This window comes from Rattus rattus, chromosome 16, assembly GCF_011064425.1.
Source record: "Rattus rattus isolate New Zealand chromosome 16, Rrattus_CSIRO_v1, whole genome shotgun sequence".
In the NCBI taxonomy this organism is placed as follows: Eukaryota; Metazoa; Chordata; class Mammalia; order Rodentia; family Muridae; genus Rattus; species Rattus rattus.
In genome coordinates this window covers 32806554-32827273 of record NC_046169.1, presented here as the reverse complement: position 1 = coordinate 32827273, position 20720 = coordinate 32806554, and the positions used below count along the sequence as shown (strand labels likewise).

Here is a 20720-nt window from a genome sequence, read left to right as displayed (position 1 = left end):
AGGTGAGGAGACCCCCTAAAGTCACATATGTGGTAAAGATAGTTTCATATTCTAGCTGCATGCTAAGATCACCTGGTGAACTTTAAACGATTTATTTATTATATATAAATACACTGTAGCTATTCAGACACACCAGAAGAGGGCATCAGATCCCATGACAGATGGTTGTGAGCCACCATGTGGTTGCTGGGATTTGAACTCAGGACCTCTGGGAGAGCAGTCAGTGCTCTAACCGCTGAGCCATCTCTCCAGCCCGACCTGATGAACTTTAAACTGTCATGGCCACTCCCCTGTAACATACAAACCTATCTATCACTGAGAGTGCAGCTGGGTTGGCATAGGGCACGCCTAGCATGCAAGCATCCCTGGGCTCCACCCGTGGTACTGCATAGATGGTCCACGCCTTCAATGCCAGCATTCGGGAGGTGAAAGCAGGCCTCAAGGTCATCCTGGGTTACCCAGCAAGTTCCAGGCCAGCCTGAGCTACTGGCATCCCCACCCCTACCACAAAAAAAAATCCCCAATTAGAGAAGGAATCTAGAGACGCTTAGCGTGTGCAGCCCAGGCTGAGAAACAGATTCTAGAAAGCCAGGAGGTGCTAAGGGCTTTTTGATTTCCCTTCTTTTGCTTCTCTCCTTTTAAAAATAATCCACCACTTCCAGGACAATCTGTGAGCCTTGGCTGCATGCTCTCACACAGAGACCCAGTCCCTCAGCCTGCAATGCAGGTCTCTTTAAATACAGATGAGGTCTGCTATCCCATCCACTGCTGCAGAGGGTGGAGCGGGTGTGGATAATGAAAAAGGCTTGGTGTGGTTTAATAGCTTATAACAACCTGGCCAAGGAGCCAGTCTCACAAAACACCTTGATTTCTACTCCCCACCTCCCCTGCCCCGCCCCCACCTCCCCTGACCAGCCTCTAGGCCAGCAGAGTCCCAGCTGGGATTTTTATTTCTCCTCTTTGCTTCTGCTCTGCGTAATGACCTGTCAAGTGAGTCTGGACAGCCTGGCGAGGGGGAAAGTTTTCCAATTAGAGCCAGAAGTATTACAATGAACACTGTCAGCCTCCATTTTCCAACAAATTTGGGGCGCCTACTGCAGGCTGAGCACAGCCCATGAGGGACAGAGAGGGGGAAACCACAGTTAAAAGTGTCCCATTCTGGTATGGCGGATGGTCCAGTGGGTAGAAATAGACTGTAACCAAACATATGGTTGAGAAGCGTGCACACAGTGCCAGGTTCTATGGAAGGCGAGTAGAGATGGCGAAGGAAGAATCCTGGAGAAGAGGAGGAAATCTTCAATAAGAAAGTCAGAAAGGGCTCGCAGGGAAGGTGGTGGGAATGGTCAGAGGTGGGAAGGTTAACAGCTCCCTTCTGGAACCAGACCACAGGTTGTACCAACCTCATTAACAGAGCAGTAACTGAGGTTTACTGAGCCAAGTCCCACTGCAAGGTGAGACTGTATATTAGTGGCTGGATTCCCCAGCAAATCAGTGTGGTCTGTTTTCTCACCCCATTTTCTGGAAGAGGAAAGAGGGGTGAGCAGAGAGGTTTAGTAACTGAGAAGGCAAGCACAAGGACCTGAGTTGGATTCCCTGGAACCCATTAGGATCCATGATTACTCACACTTGTAGCCCAGTGCTGGGGAGCAGAGACGGGCCCATCCCTGGGGCTGATTAGCTGCCAGTCTAGCCCAATCCGTGAGTTCCAAGCCAATGAGAGATCCTGACTCAAAGAAGGTGGGTGGTGTTTCTGAGGTTGACACCTCCGACCTCTGACCTACACATACATGTGCATTATGTACGTAGATGTAAGTGCAGTACACACACACACACACACACACACACACACACACACACACACACACACACACACATACAAAGACCAACCCAGCTCATGGGGATTGGCCAATTATGCACAAGGCAGCTCTGTGGGCACTGGCTCCCCCTCTCTGGAGCCATTTGAGCCTATTTCTGCTGGGAGAGATAAGAGGCACGCTGACAGGAAGTACAGCTCCACTCCCAGAATGCTCCACAGACCAACTACACCCAGATCACTCAGGAAACTAAAGTGCGGCTTCCCAACACCTCTAGAAAGCTGAGATCAGAATTTCCCTGGAAGAGCCTGGAGGACCTGCCTGGAATGGGGAGAGACTCTTTCACACGGTACTCATAAAGCCATGAGGTCAGTCACTGGGTAAGCTTAGCTCCTGGATCCTGGATCCCTCAGAGTACATCTCCCACCTCGCCCCACCCCCACCATTCCTGTGGCTGGTTTTCCTTTCAAAGAACACTTAAAGATAGCTTTGTATGAGACATCACGATCAACTATGACCAGGGCTTCATTTTAACTCTGTTTTAAGACTGAAGAGGAAGAAATGAAGAGGAAAACACCTTTGGGGGCAATGGAGTCGGCAGCATCTGTAAAGGCTTCATTTGTCTCACTTCACTGAGACCGGCAAGAAAATCGCAGGCTGATTCAGGCTTGGAAACCATCAGTGGGAAAGAACTTGCAGCCGGTTCTTGAATTACAGGGATACAAAGACCTAAGAGTCTGGTGGCTGTTAAGAAATATCGGTGATGGTGATGATGGTGATGGCAGTGCAGTGGGTGGTGGTGTCGATGATGCTGGTACGATGGTGATGTTGTAATGAAGGTGGTTGATAGTCGTGGCGAGGCGGTGTCTTGAAAGCCCATCTCATGGGGAATCTGTTTGTTTTCTCTAGGAACTTCCAAGGTCCACTCTTTCTGAACAGGACCCTCATTCTACAGTGGGAGAAACTGAGGCACAGGGAGCTTGGGTTACTGTTCAGGTGGTTTGGGTTGGTTGGTTTGGGTTTTGCGAGACAGGGTTTCTCTCCGCAGCCCTGGCTATCCTGGAACTCGCTTTATAGACCAGGCTAACCTGGGCTCAGAGATTTGCCTGTTTCTGCCTCCTGAGCGCTGGGATTAAAGGTGTCCGCCGCTATGGCGGGGCTGAGTGATGCTTCTGGGCCTCACCTACAGGAGTCAAGGCGCGATGGCAAGGTTGCGTTTCGGGGCTCTCTAAAGAGGAGCCGCCGGGAGGCCTTGTGTGTGGTGGTATGGAGCAGCTCTGGAGTTCGCTGCACCCCACTGGGAGTCCTCAGTGCACCTGGGGCCCACTAGGGAAGATCCGGAAGCCACCAAGTACCCGCCCACTTTTTACCAGTATGCCACGTGTGCCCGTGGTGTACCGGCCATGCTTTGACACTTTCAAGTTTGGACGTTGCCATTTTTTAAGACTGAGCCCTCCCTAGACCTTCCCCAAACTGTGAGCTCAGGCAATCGACTTCCCTGTGTGACATTTCTCTTCTGTTAAAAGGGAGCGCTAACTCCAGCTCTGCCCTCCGATCTCAAAGCAGTACTTTTAAAACTAGAAAAACCTCCACAGTCAGCAAACCTGTAGAGTGTGTTACAGGCCGAGCCCCGTTCCAAGACCCTATGGTGCCCTTGGGAAGTTACCATAATGGTTCCCATAACACAGACGAATACACTGAGGCTACAAAGCCAGGTCTCTGGTCCACCACGGCACAGGTTGAGCCATGTACCCCTGGCGCCTTCACTGCACCATCAGAAGATAGTGCTTCCGGCCACTGGTCTGGCTGCCCCCTACTGGTCAGATTGTCTAATTGCAATGGCGTTCATGCTTGGCCTCTTCCCAGTTCTGTTAAGAGATACTAAGAATGGATGTTGCAAAAACACTTCAGCAGTTCCTTTATCCACAGAACTGGAGAACAGCCCCTGGCAGAAAGCAGAGGAGAGAGTATGGGTGTCCATTTCTTTGCTATGAGAATTCAGTATTTAAGTTTGGTGTCAGCAAGGGTTAGATAGAGGTGACGTCTAGATCTGTGACTCAGGGGTCCTCCTAGGACTAAGAGAGCAACTAAGGAGAAGGAGCCCAGCTAAGGAGAGACCGCATGACACCGTGGACTCCTGGGTAATCTTCTGTTGGTTCTGAAGCTGCACCTATGGGAGGATATCACCTCCCAGGACCTGTGAGTGGTTGAACCCAGGAAGACTGACTCCCTGCTTCCTGCTCTGTCTAGCAAGGGCGTAATGAGATGCTCTGAAGGACCCATGAGGTGAGGTGTCAGTGACCTCCCTGCCCCTGAAGCCCCAGCCTGTCCTTGTGGTCAGGTTTAAGAACGATCTCTCCCTCTCTGTGCGTGTGTGTGTGTGTCTGTGTGTGCGTGTGCGTGTGCGTGTGTGTGTATGTCTTTGCTTCCCAATCGCCATGAGATCATCAGCTTGCTCAACTGTGTGCCCTGATCAAATTGAGCCCAAAAACTAGGGGCTCAACTGACCAGGGGCTGCGTGCTACCAGAAACCTTTCTTCTCTTTAAGTTTATTGTCTTGGGTATTTTATTTCAGTACTGGGAAAATGGCTAACATAGACCACCAACATCTGTTTGTCTAAAGCAAAGAGCGCCCTGACCATCTTACTTCACCCTCGACACAGCCACTGGGTAACAGAAGTGGGATTCAAAACCAGCTCCAGATGCCAGACAATCTCCTGCCTCTTCTACATGCCCGGGGCTTGGCATCATAAGTTGGCACCCAGTGTTTGCTAAGCAAAACAACTGAAATCAAACCTCCGTGTCCTGGAGGAGTTACAGTCAGTGAGCACAGGTAAATCTCAGGAATATGGTGGGCTGGCAGGAAACGGGAGCTGTGGCAGAACTACACATGGAGCAGGGTACAAGGAACACACACACACACACACACACACACACACACACATAAACACACACACTTAAACACACTAGAAACTGGGAGGATTTTCACACCCTGGAGCCCAGCAATGGAGTAGAAGCAGAGGCTGATACAGGAAAGTGAGAAGCCACTGTGTGGGGCTGTCCAGCTCAACACCGGTTACGTAAGTTTAAAGGCGTGTTCAAAACATCTGCCTTCCATCAGAGGGAGACCATTAACAGTGACAGCACAGAACAGCATTGCCCACAAAGGGAGGAGAGTGGAGTCAGGGGATAAAACAGAATAATGGGTGAAGCACCACCGGGAAGAAAGTTCTCTTGGGTTGAAGGCGTGCCTCAGCGAATGAGGGTGAGGAGTGACTGAGCTCTTGCCAAAACAAAAAGCCCTCAGGCCTCAGCTGGCAGACATGGCAACTGTAAGACTGGCATGAGATGCAGAGGCTGGAGGTTCAGGAGTTCGAGGTCATCCTCAGCTACGTAGTGAGTGTAAGGCTAGCCTGGGCTACACAAGATCCTGTCTCAAGAAAATAGAAATACACCAACAAAACCCTGCTAGTTTGCAAAGAACCATCATCTTCTAAGGGCAATTGAGAGGGGAAGACAAGGCCACTCCTCTGGCACCGCCACCAGAAATGAATCCCCAACCCCACTGCCACCCTATCCCTGGCTACTAGTTATTTTTCCTGGACCCCTCTACAGATATTAGTCAAGGATGGAGACAAAGCCGAGGCATCCTGGACAGACGGACACTATTACTGGTTGTCAATGTGACTGCATCTGGAATTTACTGAAACCCAAATGGCTAGGTATACCTGTGAGGAGTTTTCCTTCTTAAATAAATCATTTTGAAGTGGGAAGATTCTCCTTCAATCTGGGCCACACCCTCTGCTGGCAGCCAATATAAAGACACAGTTTGCTCTCTTTGCCTGTTCGCCCTCACAGACAAGCACTCCTTCACACTGGCAATAGAGCCTACTTCTTTGGGATTTAGGAATCTGGAGTTCACTGAAGACCAGCTGAGACATTCAGCCTCCTGGACTGAATTGATACAGGATTCTTGGACTTCTAGTTGGTAGACAGCCATTGTTGAATTAGCTGAACCACAGCTTGTAAGCCATTCTAATAAATGACCCCCACCCCGTGTATGTGTGTGTTCATTCTGTCAATCAGTTCTGTTTCTCTAGAAAACCCTAATACATGCACACACACACACACACACACACACACACACACACACACACACACACACACACACACACACATACACACCATACAGTTGGGTGGAAGGAGACGGCAATGGTCCCCTCAGACAGGCAAGTCTGATGCAGGACCTGCTGGTCTGTCTCTGTGCCCCTGGTCTTACTTTTGGCCTTAGTCGCTAGTGCCCTTGAGAATTGGTCTAGCCTACTCTGTGGGCCACAGGCAGACCCAGAGTGAGGTGAGGGGTCCCGTGTCTGTACCCTGCATCCTCACCATCAGATTTCGGAGTTGACTTAATGAGACACGCCAGGCCTCACAGAGCATCACCACCTCCAGGAGCATCGCCACCTCCACCAAGCTGCCCTGCCCTTTGTCTGGTGACCGATGAACACGGTGGCCGTAGTGAGGGGACCATGCCTTTACCACATGCAATGGGCACCTGAAACCCTCAGTCAGACAGACAGTCTCACTTGGCGCTTTCTGCTGGTCTTGCTACACCCCACTGGCCCCTACACACAGAGACACTCTTCTCCCCCAGAGTCAAAATCCCCAAGATCATAGCCACTACCAAGCCATCTACCAAGGACAGCCATCTCTGGAATGAACTCCGATCCCCTCCACACAGCTGCAAGATACACGCACATCTGACCCCTCCCCCAATTCCCCTCCCTCCATCTGACCCAGCCCCAGCATGGCTCCACTCACGGTCCCCCAGCTTCCACATCACTCCTCACTGTCCATCTCTACCGAGTGACCAGAACAGCAATCATTGCTAGTGTCATGAGTGGGGGGGGGGTCATGCTTAAAGTCCTGTTGTCATTGTCCCCTCCTCCAGCAAAGTAGACATTTCTGGTGGGGCTATGTATGTTTGGAAGCAGCCCTCTCTGAAGGCTCCCACGGCCACCACCATGTTCCCCATCCACTTCCTCCCCAGCACTGAGCTGGATCTCTCTGGACACATCATAAGCATCTCTTTGGCCTTTGTCTTCACCCCTTCTTAGAACCGCTGCTGGGGTACTGGTGGGGGAGGGTGCCATGCTTCACCTGCCGCTATGGTCCCTAGTGCCGAGAATGGCTTTAGCCCAGAGGACACACCACCCATACTTGGTGGTGTGGGGACAGAGCCAACTCTGCAAACAGTGACCACCTAACTGTGGGTCCTGGATCAGCTGCCTCAGTACCATGTGGAGCATGTAAAACACACAGGACTCTGAGGCCCATCCCAGCATCGTGGACCCCCAAACTGTCTGAAAGTCCTACAGGGAAATCTGACATAGAGTACCTCCTATGGAATCTCCAATGGTACCCTGTTCCCCCTGGCGACCGGTGGTGGAATGACGTAGTGGCCAGATGTTGGAGGGAGTCAGCTCACACCCCTGGATGGGCTACAATGCTCTGCCCACCTAAGTAGCAGGATGCCAAGGTTAGGAACAGCTTTGGAAGCCAGTGTTCGGCCCTTGGTAGGAGGGCAGCTCACTGAGAGCACAGAGCCTCCGACCTCAGGAAAGCCTCACTGAGGTTCAGGCATATATGGCTTGGAGGTACGATGACCGGCTTGTCAAAGCTGGTCTGTGTGCTGATCTGAGCACAGAAAGCCCCAGGCACACCAGGTTGGTTGAGCCCCAGGACCTTCACCATCATGGCTGTGTCTCTACAGCAGGAGACTGGAATCTGGTACTAGGTTGGGGAGGGGGTTGGAGGAAAGGGATAAGAGAGGGGAGAAAGATGCAGTGGTGGGGAGAGGGAGACAACGTGGGAGAAATGAGCCTGTGAAGGAAAGGAAGGAGAGTTTGAAAGGGAGGGAAAGAAAATGGGGTGAATGGCCGGCAGACAGACAGACAGACAGACAGACAGAGGCAGACACTCCAAACCATACCACAGTGGTACAGGAAGGACAGACAGCTGGGAAGAGGGAGCAGGGATGCTGGCCATGGCCAGACCTAGCCACACAGGTACTTCCTGTGGCTGCCCTGAATTGCCTTCTAACTAACTTCAGGCCATCTCTGCTCCAAGCAGCCCCTAAACGACCGCCACCTGCCATCAGCGGCTGGCACAAAAAAGCCACTTATGTAAGGTGCATGCTGCTGAAAGCAGCTTCATTCACAAGTCTCTCTGCCTGTCACTGTGGAGACGCAGTGAAGGGGAGAAAAGCAAAGAACCGGGCAGCTAGAAGCACCAGGCGGGAGCTGAGGCGGAAGAGAGTTCCTCCTTCCGTTGACTGTCGCTCGCTCCTCACAAACCAGACATGGCTCGATGCCAGGAGAGGAGCCCTGTTGGTGGTTAATTGTGGGGGGCAGGCACACCCCAGCTTCCTGAAGCCCCATCTCTTCCTCTCTGGCTGGTTCACTGAGGCACACTCAGCCACGGCTCCAGTGCAAATGAGATTTCAGCCTGCATTAGATAATTAAAGCCCATGACGGCAGGGCAATGGCTTTAAGGAAACCGTGGTGACATTGCAGATGGTGGTCTGGTGCTGCGTTAGAACCCAGAGTCCCCCAAGGTTAGCAGGGATGGGGACAAGAATCAGAAAGCAAGTGGTGTATGTCGGGTGGGGGGGCAGGGGACTACTCCAGCTTGGAGTCCCGCCCAGCCTCTTGGGTACAGAGGCCAGGTCTCAGGGAGAAGATCAAGTCTCATTACACACCAGAGGTGTCAGAAGTTTCATCTACCCAAGTACTCTGTACTCTTAAAGATGCCTTCATTGACAACCCCGTGGTGTGGGAAAGCATAGGTGCCCGCATTCAAGAGTTTGGGGATCAAGAAACACCTGATAACACTTTACAAGGGAGCTTTATGAATCACAGAGTGAACCAACCATTCATCCAAGCCCCCCAGCCTCGGGAGTACCCACCACCCTTCCCACCCTCACACGCCACCGAGCAGGACATCTGCCCCTTAGTCAGTGCTTGGGGAACAAAGGGCTAAACTTCAGGTATCCGCATGCGCTTGGTGCTTCAAGGGGTCAGGGCAGAGACCCCGTTCTGTGCCCTCACCCATCCCAAACTGTACCTTTCTCAAGACCCTAAAGGAAATGGGACTTTGTCCCAGTACTCAGAGGCCTGGTGCTGGGTATACCTTAGGAGCACCATAAAGGAATCAGCAGCAGTGAGTTTCCGGCAAGAGAAGAAGGATCCTCGTGCAACAGATCTGAGATGAGAACAAAATCCCTCCAACCCCATCAACGACATCACACTCCACAGACATGAATGGAGCGCCTGCTGCACACTATATACCTCTAACTAGAATGCCACTCTCAGACTCGCCCATCCATTAGTCAATCAATTAACATTTCCCCAGTCAGCTGATTCATTCAATTCAGTTGGTGATAAGCACCTGCTGTGTTCACCCTAACATCTTAAACAGCCTAGGCCTTAAGGGTCTCTCCATGTAGCATCTTAGGCCCCCAAGGAAGGAATACCAGGCCACATCAAAGGACTCCTAGCAGGAAGAAAATCAAAAGCTCGGCCCTGAGCTTGTAGGATGAGATGACTCAGCAAAATCTCTGGGGTACCCGGAGCCAAGAGAGCCTTAGACCTTGTAGGTAGCAGATATTCTTTAACCCTCCCAGGGCCACCCTGAAAGATGACCTGGGACTTGCTTGAAATATCTAAAGCCTGGAGGAAGAAGATCATTGTGTCCACTTTACAGAGGGGGAAACTGAGGCCTCAGAATCCCCTGCCCCTAGCAAGCCTGTCTGCTACCTCCTGGGTCTCATAGCTGTGTCTCGGACTGAGGAGTCCTTCCAGGCTCCCCCTCACCCAGCTCTGCCTCAGCGTGAACAGAGTTGCTATTACTGATGCTAATGTCACAACCCCTCAGCCCCCAGACAGGGACATTTCCTGCTGGGAGCTAAGTAGCTGTCATGCATTAAGTTTTAACCGTCCTAATACTGTCACCACCACCACCACCATGAGGGATGTGACAGATGAGGTAAGTGAAGTCCAGGGCTGTGCGACCACACACATAGAAAGCGCTAGAACCAAGATCTAAGCTGGCCTAGGGCCCATGGTCTAGCCTGTGGTCTTAACTACAATACTGTTTCACCGTGATACACCTTACAGGTGAGGCTCAGAGAGACACCGAGGCTCAGAGAGCTTAAGAACCTGCCTGAAACCACACACCTCCAGTGACCACACTGCAGTTCCTAGACTCGAAGGAAGGGCGGGGGACAGGAAGGAAGGACTGTATCTGCAGTGTAGTCTCCTCTTCCTCCTCCTCTTCCTCCTCCTCCTTCTCCTCCCCTGAACACATGAGCCTCTCCATCCTGGGAGGCAGCTGAATAATTCAGATGCGTCGACTCCAGCCCACCACTACTGGGTCCCGGGGTTTATTTTTATCCAAGTTCAGCCACAGCTCTTAGCAGAAATAAACCCTACTACCTCAACTCCAGCTTGTCTGCCTGTAGGACCACCCTGCCCCCGGTCCCCTGCAGGAAAAGACAGGACCATATGTTGGCTGCGTGTAGGGGAGGGGGGGTGGGATTGATGGAAAGCCATGGTCTGTGAGTGATACAGGAAAGCGAAGGTGTTAATAAAGACTCCCATGTCCTATATAAGCCATGTCCTACAAGCCACCTCCCCCAGCAGCCACCCACCCCAAAACACACATCAGACACAGTGGCTGAGGGAACAGGGCACCAGGAGCTGCTGGGAACCCCCTTCCTCCACGCTGATGGGATAGTAGCAGCCCCAAATACAAGGATTAACTTTATCTGTCTCCAGGGCTCAGCTTCCCAACTCAGAACAGGTTTGGAGGGCATCCATCCTTTCTATGCCGCAGGCCAGGGACCAGAAATAGGGGCTACCAGGATGTAAGGGTAAGAGAATGCCTTGATATCCATGACGGTGGATTCCAAGACCTGCTGTGTGGTTTTAGACAAGTTGCTTTCCCTCTCTGGGTCTCCCCCAGCAGTGGGATCAGAGGGAAACAATAGTAAGTCTCCCTAAAAGTATGGCCGCTCCTTGCCATAGCAGCGGCTGTAACGAAGATCTGAGGTTCTGGAAGAAGCCTGAGTCACCCAGGGCAGCTGACTCATTGCATAGATGGAGAAACTGAGGCCCAGAAAGAGAAGAGAGGCCCCGAGACTCAAGGGCCCTGATCCAAGGCCAAGAATCATTCCGGAAGGTTCTCTCACTGGTGCACCCCAATGCACCACTTCAGATGTGACAGGGAGGAGGCAGGCTCCTGGCTCCTGGCCACACCAAGGGAGATGGATGGCCAGGAAGCCTTCGTGTCTGGACAGCCCAGGCCTGGGCTGGTCCAAGGAGCTGTATTGTGCTGCAGGGTTGGAAACTAGAAGTTGACTAGGGAAATGTCCCACAGTATCTGTGACACTGCCTGGGGCTCCTGGGGCTCTGTTGATCATCTCCAGGCCCCCTGCATCCTCCCCACAGCCCAGCAAGTGAAGGATTCACTCTCATTGCAACAGTGAACCTCAATGCCCGTCTCCTCCCCATTCCAATGTCCAGCCACATTCCATTCCAACCAAAGAACATGAAAGTCCAGTATTTGAAGTATCGTCTGTGGACAAGCCTGCAGTGTCTCACTCAAGCAAGCCAAGCTTCTTCACTTTCCATTCATGTGTATGGTTTCCCAGGGAGGCAGATTCCTCAAGGTCACCCAGATTGGCAGCCAGGTTTCAGAGGACCCTCTCCTTGGCACTAACCGCCAGGCTACACTCTCCTCCTGTGTCCTGCCCACATAGGCTTGTACCCTGCACTCCCTAGCCCATCATGGCCCTGGGGCTGGGTGAGACCCTCTCGGCATTTCCAGATTGCCAGTCCCTGGGGCTAACCTTGTCTTCTTCTTGCCTCCCAAGTTCAACTTCCTAAAGAAATTCCAGCGGACAGAGACGGCCGAAGTGGATTGCGGGGCTAAAAATAAAGACTTTCATTTCCCCAAAAAGGTAGAAAGTAATTAAAGCAGAAAGCAGAGCAGAATCCTCTCCCATAGATCACAGATTACCGGCAAAAGCATTTTAAAAATTAAAGACTCGAAGAGCTTTGGGACTGCGTGGTGAGGGACCTCTGCTTCCCACTGGCTAACAGGTTGGTATGGAGTTACCCCCCACTGAGATGTCAGAGAGGGAAAAAAAAAACTGGGATAGAGGTTATAGTTTGTCCTGGAACTGGGGACCAGGGACTGGAATGTTATGCTCCCCTTCTTCTCAGTGGGGAGACGGGCTCAGTGACAGAGTCCCTGTGCCACAGCCACATACATACCCCCCTTCCAATCTCTTACAGGTGACACCACCTGTAAAAAAAAAAAAAAAAAATAGAGCATCCACAGCTCGGCTCGGCAAGCAGCTGACTGCTTGACCATTCATGCCAAGCGAGAAGGTGGCGCTTTCATGGATCCTCGCTTTCCCATCTCAGGACAGCTGAGTTTGCAGAACCCACCACAATTCAATTACTCAGCCAGCCCTGGCGGAGAGCCCAGTCTGAGCCCCATCCTAAGCAAAGGCTGGTCCAGGATGCTCAGGCAAGGGTTAACCTTCTAGGCTTAGGTGACTCTCCCAACCAGGGCTAAGGTGCCCACCCACCAAATCCAAACACTTAGAGGCCCCCTGTGCCGTTCTGGCCATGAAGGGTTAAACTCATTCAAGAGCTGCCAATCACTTTCCTCAGCTTCTGCTGCAGAGGACAAACTGAGCAGAAGCCACTCTCTTGCTCACATCGCCTGAACAGGCGCACTCTTGCCTCCTCCCTGGGCACTGAACTAAAATCCTATTTGTCTCCAGAGTGTTGCTGATAAAAGCCTACAGAATGCAGGCAAAGAACCGTGTTCAGTTATCGCCAGCCCTCCCCTCCCTGCTCCCCTCTCCCTAGCTCATACATGAACATTGCATATCTCAGTTAGGGTCCTGAGATCCCCTTGTCCATTTGCAGGACCACCACGAAGAATGTCACTCACCAGGACAGCGGAGGATTGCAGCAGAAGGCGTGAGCCAAATTCTTGCCAACTCCCTGCCGGGGGGAGATGTTAAGTGCCAGCGACTTGGCTTGAAAGACCAGCAGATATGCCTGAAAGAAAATTGTGCATTTGACTCTCCCTGTCTTCCCAAAATAAAATCAAGTCACCAGCATGAATGCATGCCCCTAAATCATGCCAAAAGAAAAGAAAGAAAGAAATACCCCCGTCAGAGGAGAAAACTAAGTACAGTTGGAGTCTACAACGGTGGGCAGTGATTCACTCAGACTACTCCACATGGAAGGAAGGTTTTGTAAGTCTCTCTTTCTCTCCCCTCTTCTCTTTCCTCTCTCCCTCTCTGGGCAGCGTAGGCAACTCTGGGATGCGGGCAGTAGACGAATCAATTGCTTCCCTGGTGCCCGATCCTGCTGTCACCTACTGCAAAAACCCTGTGTGATCCAGAGGGAGGGGCAGCCGCTTCCCGGCGCAGGGGAGCCCAGCTTGCCTCCCACCGCGATGCATTGTGCCGCGTTGCCTGCGGGAGGAGAGGTGGGAGGCCAGGAGGGGAGGCTGGGCGCCCCAGAACGATCCGGATTGGCAGTCAGTACCACGGACAGCACCAGGACGCAAGCGGAGGGGAAGGGCAGCCACTAACCCCAGACAGAACAGGGGAAGTTATTGGATGGCTGCAGCAGAGAAAGGAGGAGGCCAGAGTAGAGGAACCGGGACGATTCTGTCAGACTGCATACAGGCTACCTCACTGCACACTTAGGCTAATATTGTCAAATGGGCTATAACAACCCCTGATCTTCGCCGGTACCTGTGCGTCTCCCTGTGGCTTTCAGGATCATCCACATTGCTGCTGAAGTCTGCAACTCGGGCTCAGAAGGTAGCAGGAGAAAACAAGGCTAAGAAAACTAGGAGCGGCTGAAGGGGAGGGTGATTTGTTTAAACAACCACATCTGACAGATTTCAGGGAGTCTGGGCCAGCCCCATGCAACCTTAGGAATAGCGTTTAATGTTACCATGTCCCTGCCGACTGCAAACTGAAGACATGACCACCACATCTTCCTCACGGCAAAAAGAATGAGTCTAAGGTAGCAATAAGAATGCCCACACTAGGGGCTGCTCTGATTCCATGATCTATAACCCACCCTCTGATTCAAATGTTTTGACAGAGATAAAGGACTCGACAGCCAATGAGTCTGGTGCATGCCAATCTGCAGCATGTGGTTGGAGTGGGATGGGGCTGGGAATTTTAGGAGTTCCAGAACAGACACGGCCCTCTGCCAAAGACCCATCCCCCCAGACCAGACTGGCTTTCTGAGGTAAAGTCACAACACGCAGGAAATAAATCACTGGAGAGGGGGGCGATACACAATGGGACTTATGTTCCCATGGCACCAGCATCCCGGCTCCCTGGTGTGATGCTCCTGCCAACTACGAGAAAGTGCTCAGGGTGGAGAAAGAACGGCAAAGCCCAAAGAAGCCAAGAGCCATTTAGAACCTCCCAGCAAAGTGAGGGGAGTCCCTTTCTCCATGTAAAGCTTCCCATCCAGGGCCCAGGGTGAGTCTCTCTTTGAGAGCTAGGATTCAAACTGTCAGGATATGAGAGACCTTTCGTAGCATGGCTCTATAGATGATCACTGTGGTGGTGTTGATGATGGTTGTGGTCATCTGGGTGATGATTATAGCATAAGGATGGTGGTGGTGGCAATGATTATAGTGGGGGTGGTGATGGTGGCCATGGTGATAGTTGTTGGTGGTGGTGGTGGTGATGGTGGTGGTGATGGTGATGGTGGTGGTTATGTTGATAGTTGTTGTTGTTGTTGGTGGTGGTGGTGGTGGTGGTGGTGGTGATGGTGGTGATAGTTGGTGATGGTGGTGTCAGTGATAGGTGGTGGTGGTGGTGGATCCTAGGGAATTCATACCCCCAGTATGGCTTCTGGGTCACGAGGACCATGTATTCTGCAAAGACCTGGCTCAAATTCAACTCCCTTCCGGAAGAAACAGAACCGCCAAATGCCAAATGCCAAGACACCTACTGTGTGTCCCATCCAACCACAGCTACTGTCTTATGTCTTCAAAATAGCATGGGATGGGTTAAGCTGTCCATCTTCAGAGGAGAAACCCAGAGGAAAAAAGGGAAGCCCCCCAAAAGTCACACAGCCAGGCAGCAGCTAACAGGAGAGGAAATCTGTCTGTCTGCAACATCTGTGTCTTTATCATTCTTTTGTCCAATCAGGTCCTCTAAACCTCCTAGGCAAGAGTAAAAAAAAAAAAAAATACCCCAAAGAGCCAGCTTTTAACTGGATGCTTCTAGCTGCGTTTGCATGCTGGGCTCCTGCCCAAGTCTTCAATGAAACAGGGTTCTGTCACAGAATTTATAAAGTAATATGGCTAACCCTCAGCTCAGCACCCTCCTGAGTGTCTGCCCGCCCTCTAGAAACCTGCATCCTCTTCTCAGGGGAACTCAACCACCTCTCCAGCTCCCTCCTCTGCCCCGAGTGTGCAGAGAAGCCATTCAGAGGCAGCAACTGCTCTGAGCTCTGACAGCCACTGCAGTGGGGAACCGCCTTTGAAACCAGATTCCTTGAGGTTGCTCCCTAAGGCTTCATTCAAGCCAGAGCTTTCAAGGAGCATCCCAAGGGGCTGGGGGCAGCAACCAACTGCATTGCCCTGCCCTTGTTCTGGTGAACAGCCAGTTAGGATTCTCAGCCACCCCCAGCAAGAGGGACCACGATGGCTCCAAGTGAGCTCTCTAGCACACCAGGCTCAGTATGATTACTGTGTGTGTCCATGTGTATGTGTGCACGCATCCATGAGCAGAGCATGTGTTTTCTAGTTTCAGCTCTGCTGTGACAATTAAACACTCTGACCAAAATCAATTTGAGGGGGGAGAGGCTGAAGAGACAGCTCAGCAGTTATGAGAGCTCACCGCTTGGGCAGAGGACCAGGGTTTGACTCCCAGCACTCACATAGAAGCTCACGACTGTCTGTCAACCCAGCTCTTGAGGATCCAATGGCTCTCTGGTACGGGGCACTCATACAATACCCAGACACACACGCAGGCATTTAACACATAGGCATAAAAATTAAGTCATTTTTTAAAAGAAATGCAACTTACAGGAGGAAATGGGTTTATTTCAGCTTATAGTCAGTCCATCCTTGAGGGAAGTCAGAACAGGAACTCAAACATGAACTTGAAGCAGAGACCCCGGAGAACGCTGTTTGCCGTCTCACTGACAGGCTCAGCTCAGCTAGTTTCCTTATACAACCGGAAGGACCCACCGAGAATGGTACCACCCACAGGGGGCTGGCCCCTCCTACATCAATCAACAATCAAGAAAATGTCCCACAGATGTGCCCCACAGGCCAGCCTGATAAAGACAATTATTCCTCAGTCGAAACTCTTTTTCAGGTGATTCTAGGTTCACACATGTCAGTGTGTGTATGGTGTGTATGTACATGCATGTTTAGGCTCCTCCGCACCAGAGTCCAAAGCACGGGGGTCCTGCTCTATGACTCTCTGCCTTATTCTTTTGGCACTGATCTCTCACTGAACCAGGAGTTAGGATCGTAGCCAGCAAGCTCCCATGAGCCTCTTGTCTCCTCCCTTCAGGTGCTGTGGCTGTGGGCTTCTTGCTGAGGATCTGAACTCAGGTCCTCATGCTTGTGCAGTTAAGTTGCTTTTACCCACTAAGCAAACTACCCAGCCCCACCCCGATCCTCTAGAAGCTGGAAGGGCAAGAAAGACATTCTCTACCAGGGGGAGTAAAGCCGAGTGAGTATCTTCACTGAATGACCTCTGACCCGGAACTGCAAGCTTTCCACATCCTGGGCATGTTAAGCCGTGGGACATGTGATCATTTTTTCACAGGAGCCAAAGCAGCCAATATATCGAGAATGCTGGCGGCCTAAACTGGACTTGGAGGGGTCAAGACTGGGTTCCCTCTTGGTCAAAGGACACAATGACCCCATCACATCAAACTGCTCTGAAGGATACATCTGGGTGCGTGCTGACGTGCAGGCTAGAGACCCTACACCAGAAAGGCCTCCCTCCCATGGGGCTGTGCTCACTGCCCCGGGCACCTCCCCACTCCAGAGATACGCTTTAAGCAAGCCAAGGAGAAAATGAGGATCAGAGATAGAACAAGAAAAAGAAGCAGAAAGACTCACGGGAGGAGGAGAAGGCTCACATTGAGGGGACAGACAAGGTCCCCTGGGGGCAGCCTGCAAGGCCAGACTGATTCTTCTCACAGGAAAAGTGGCTCCTCCTGGGAGCTCACTGCCCCACCCCCTCCGCCCCCCAAACAGGCAGGTAATTACAGAGGCACCGCAGCAGGGCTCACAGAGACAGATGAGACGGTATTACTTATTAATCAGCCAGTTTGGTGTTATCAGGCAAGACGCCACGCACTGCTGGGGACTTGGACTTGACAGTTGGATTCTTGGCTCATCTCCCTGCTGGTGATGTGACCTTGGCCTCACGGCTGACATACTTTCTAAGCCTCAGTTTCTCACCCAAGAACTGAGAGTGGACCAACTCCCCTGCTTGGCTCCATTATGGTGGGGATGTTCCACTGAGCTTGCCACTGTGAATGAGAGCCTTGTTCACCAAGTAACAAATAACAGCTGTCACTAGGGACCTACTGTGTGCTCCTTTGCCAACAGGAAGTCAGTGTCAGGTAAGAAAAGACGGCCATCTTTAGTGGGAAGTATAAGAATCATCAGTCAAGAGGGCCAAGTTTCAAACCCCCTACATGTGTGGCTTTGGTTAGGTCACTAAACCTCTCTGTGCTGTACTCCTGGTTTGTAGACTGAATAACAGCTTCTTGTGGTATGGTCACTCACTAGGTTCATATCCTTTCATCTCCAGAACCTTCCATAGTTGTTTGCCTTGGAATCAACCACAAGACATGCTACGTTTGTCCTCCTGTAGCCCCCACTTACCGACTGACCCTCCCCCTTTAAGTCTGTCAAACCAGGAGGATGATCTACAACAAGAGGATGAAGAAAGCCACTGCTGTCCTCTCATGCCTCTTTCTGCCTCATAAGTAACCAAGTTATAGCTAGTGAAGGCAGTGCCTCATCCAGCCCCTCTGCAGAGCCATGGTCACTGCATGTCCCCTCCCTGAGCCTTCCACTAACTCAGCTGGGCCCAGAGCTCCAGATGAACCGTCTGTCTGCTCCATGCTGAAGGGGAGAATGGTTCTTAGAATTCTGCTGCGGGGATCATCTGTGTTTCCTGGAAGCTCATGAAGGAGCCATCTGGGGGCTCAAACACAGTCCTGGTTAGCAGAGTTGGGATGTGTCATGGGTGCAGGGAGGGCCACTGGCAGGAGCCCAACTCTTAGAGGTGCTGCTGCCTTAGGACAGCGCTGGGAGACTCCGGGCTGAGAAGGCGGGCAGAGAGGCAGGAGAAGGGATGGGTCCCTCACACAAAGTGAGGCTGGAGGTGGGTTGGGCTAAATGAACAAGAAGAAAGCAGTCACTGCCAGAGGGCCAGCAACTCGAGGGATGAGCTCAGCTGTCCCCACGCCCACCGAGGCATGGAGGATGGATGGGCTGACATTTGCTGGAAAATTCCGATTTCTCCCCCGGCTTTTGAAAAAAAAAAATAGGGATTTATTTCATTGTACGAGTATGGGTGTTCCGCCTGCCTGGATGTCTGTACATCATGTGTATGCCTGGTGCCTGCAGAGGTCATGACAGCGTGTTGGAACTCCTGAAACTGGAGTTATGGGGCAGGTCTGAGCTCCCAGGTGGGTGAAGGGAAGCAAACCCAGGTCCTCTAAAAGGACAGCCAGTGCTCTGAACTGCTCGGCCATCTCTCCAGCCCTTCTTCCTTGGTTTTATTGTATCTACTCATTTTTATTACAGTGTATTACTTAGTGAGTCTGTGTGTGTGTGTGTGTGTGTGTGTGTGTGTGTGTCTGAGTCTATGAGTATGTGCGTGTGCATGCACACCTGCCTGCTTGCATGTGTGTATTACCTGTGTATGCCCGTGCAGAGGCCAGAAATCCACTTTGTATCATTCTCTGCCACCCTCCCCCTGAATATTTTGAAACAGTATCTCTCACTTCGCGGGGAGCCATTTCAGCAAGGCCAGCTGGCCAGCAAGTCCCCAGGCTGTGACACTGGGGTGAGGACACATTCTACTGCCACATTCTACAGATTTTACACAGGTCCTGGGGATCTGAGCTCGGATCCTCATGCTCGAACAGCAAGCGCCTTATCCACCAAGCCATCTCTCCCGTCTGTTTCTAAAAACCCATTATCTTAGCACAGAAACCACAGATACAGATGATGGAGGCTCTGCTTCTTTGAGTGGCAGTCCTCAGAAGAGATTCAAGAGTCCCTAGGTCACAACGCAGTGTGAGCAAGCCCACAGAGGGCTGTGGGAGGTTTATTTCTGTCGGGTTAGGTAGGAATATATTGAATAAGGTTACGTCCTCAGAGACTAGGGAAGCAGGGCAGGGAGTAGGAAAGCCACGTGACCAGCCAGCCCCTCGCTGCCAGGAGCGTTTCCCCCTCCTTACCCCAGCATATACTGCACATCTGGGGAGCCTCTCCCATCCCAGGAGCTCTCTCCACGACACGATTATGTAATCTCAGTGCAACATGAGAGATAAGCAGCAAGCTTGGGAAAGGCAGAAACAGGATGAACCTGTACCAAGATTCCCCACTTGGCTTCGGGCAGAGCTCGATGAATAGGGAGAGATGGCCAGACAGGCAGAAGTGCTGACCTAAGGGTGGCTAGGCATATTGATAGCAATGGGTGGCTGTGGTCAGAATATGGAGAGCTGCACATATCTGCATGTGACCCTTAGAGCCTGCCCAGGGATCTAACCTAAGGAAATAACCAGTTGTCCATCTAAGGGAGCTCATGGCAGTGTGACTTGTAACAACTGCACATTGGAAATCGCCTGAACGTTCGACAATAGGTCATCTTATTCATCCATGGCAAGGTCATGAACCCCATGCCATCCTGACCTATCTTTAACCCTGAAGACTGTTGGGTTTACATGTTACAAAGTCTCAGAATGTAGGCCACTGAGCCTCAGGGATCCGCCCCCACCCCCACCCCAGGTCTACCTCTCCAGCAATGGGATTGAAAGTCCATGTGCCCACACCTGGCTTTACAGAGATATTGGGAATCAAACCCAGGCCCCATGCTTGTGAGGCAGGCCCCTTACCCACTGAGCCATCTCCCCAGCCCATGACAGTTAGTTTTGACTCAGTTAGATTGAGGACACCATTCCATGCCTGTGTTCTCTGGCTTCAGGTGGTGGCTACTTGGAGTCACTGCTCCACTGTCTTGTCTCCATTGTCCCATACCATTTCCCCTCTGTCCTTGCCTGGGAATCATTCCCTTCTTCATGTAAGGGCACTAATCAGTCTGGGGTAAGGGTCCACCCCAATCCATCCTTAGCTCACGGAATCACATCCATAGAGACCCTGTTTCCAAATACAAGTCACACCCAGAGGTTCCTGATGGTCTTAGGTTTGGGGAAACACTATCTGTTCCATCACAAAGAGAGTAGACAGCCATAACTGGGGTATAAAGCCATGTGAGGAAATTGCAGTCTCTCTTGCCTCAGTTTCCCCATCCCACAAATGCTGAGCTGACAGCTACATACACCGCTCTGGATCCCAGAGGCATTTCATAGATTATCATCTATGGCTGCCATAAGAAAGCACCTCCCAGATACCCAGGGCAGAGAGCCTCATGGACCAGGGGCTCCAGCTGCACAGCTCTCAAACCCATCGGTGCGAATGAGGCCATGCCTCTGTGGGCGGCTTCCAGCGGAGGGCTGCCTGCAGCAGGGACGTTAAAGTGGGCCTCTTCCTGGAGGATGTGGGGAAAACTCTTCTGAC

At 51.8% G+C, this 20720-nt stretch overlaps 1 protein-coding gene across 1 annotated transcript in view; it reads right to left on the bottom strand.

The window, feature by feature from the left end:
- Rph3a (rabphilin 3A) overlaps positions 1 to 13386 on the bottom strand; it is a 74314-nt gene extending 60928 nt beyond the window's left edge. Inside the window, exons 1-2 of the mRNA XM_032886897.1 lie at positions 13064 to 13386; positions 12843 to 12952 (exon numbers count right to left, since the gene is read on the bottom strand). The gene's annotated coding sequence lies outside the window, so the exon portion shown is untranslated. The remainder of the gene's footprint in view (positions 1 to 12842; positions 12953 to 13063) is intronic.
- Between the last annotated feature and the right edge of the window lie 7334 nt (positions 13387 to 20720).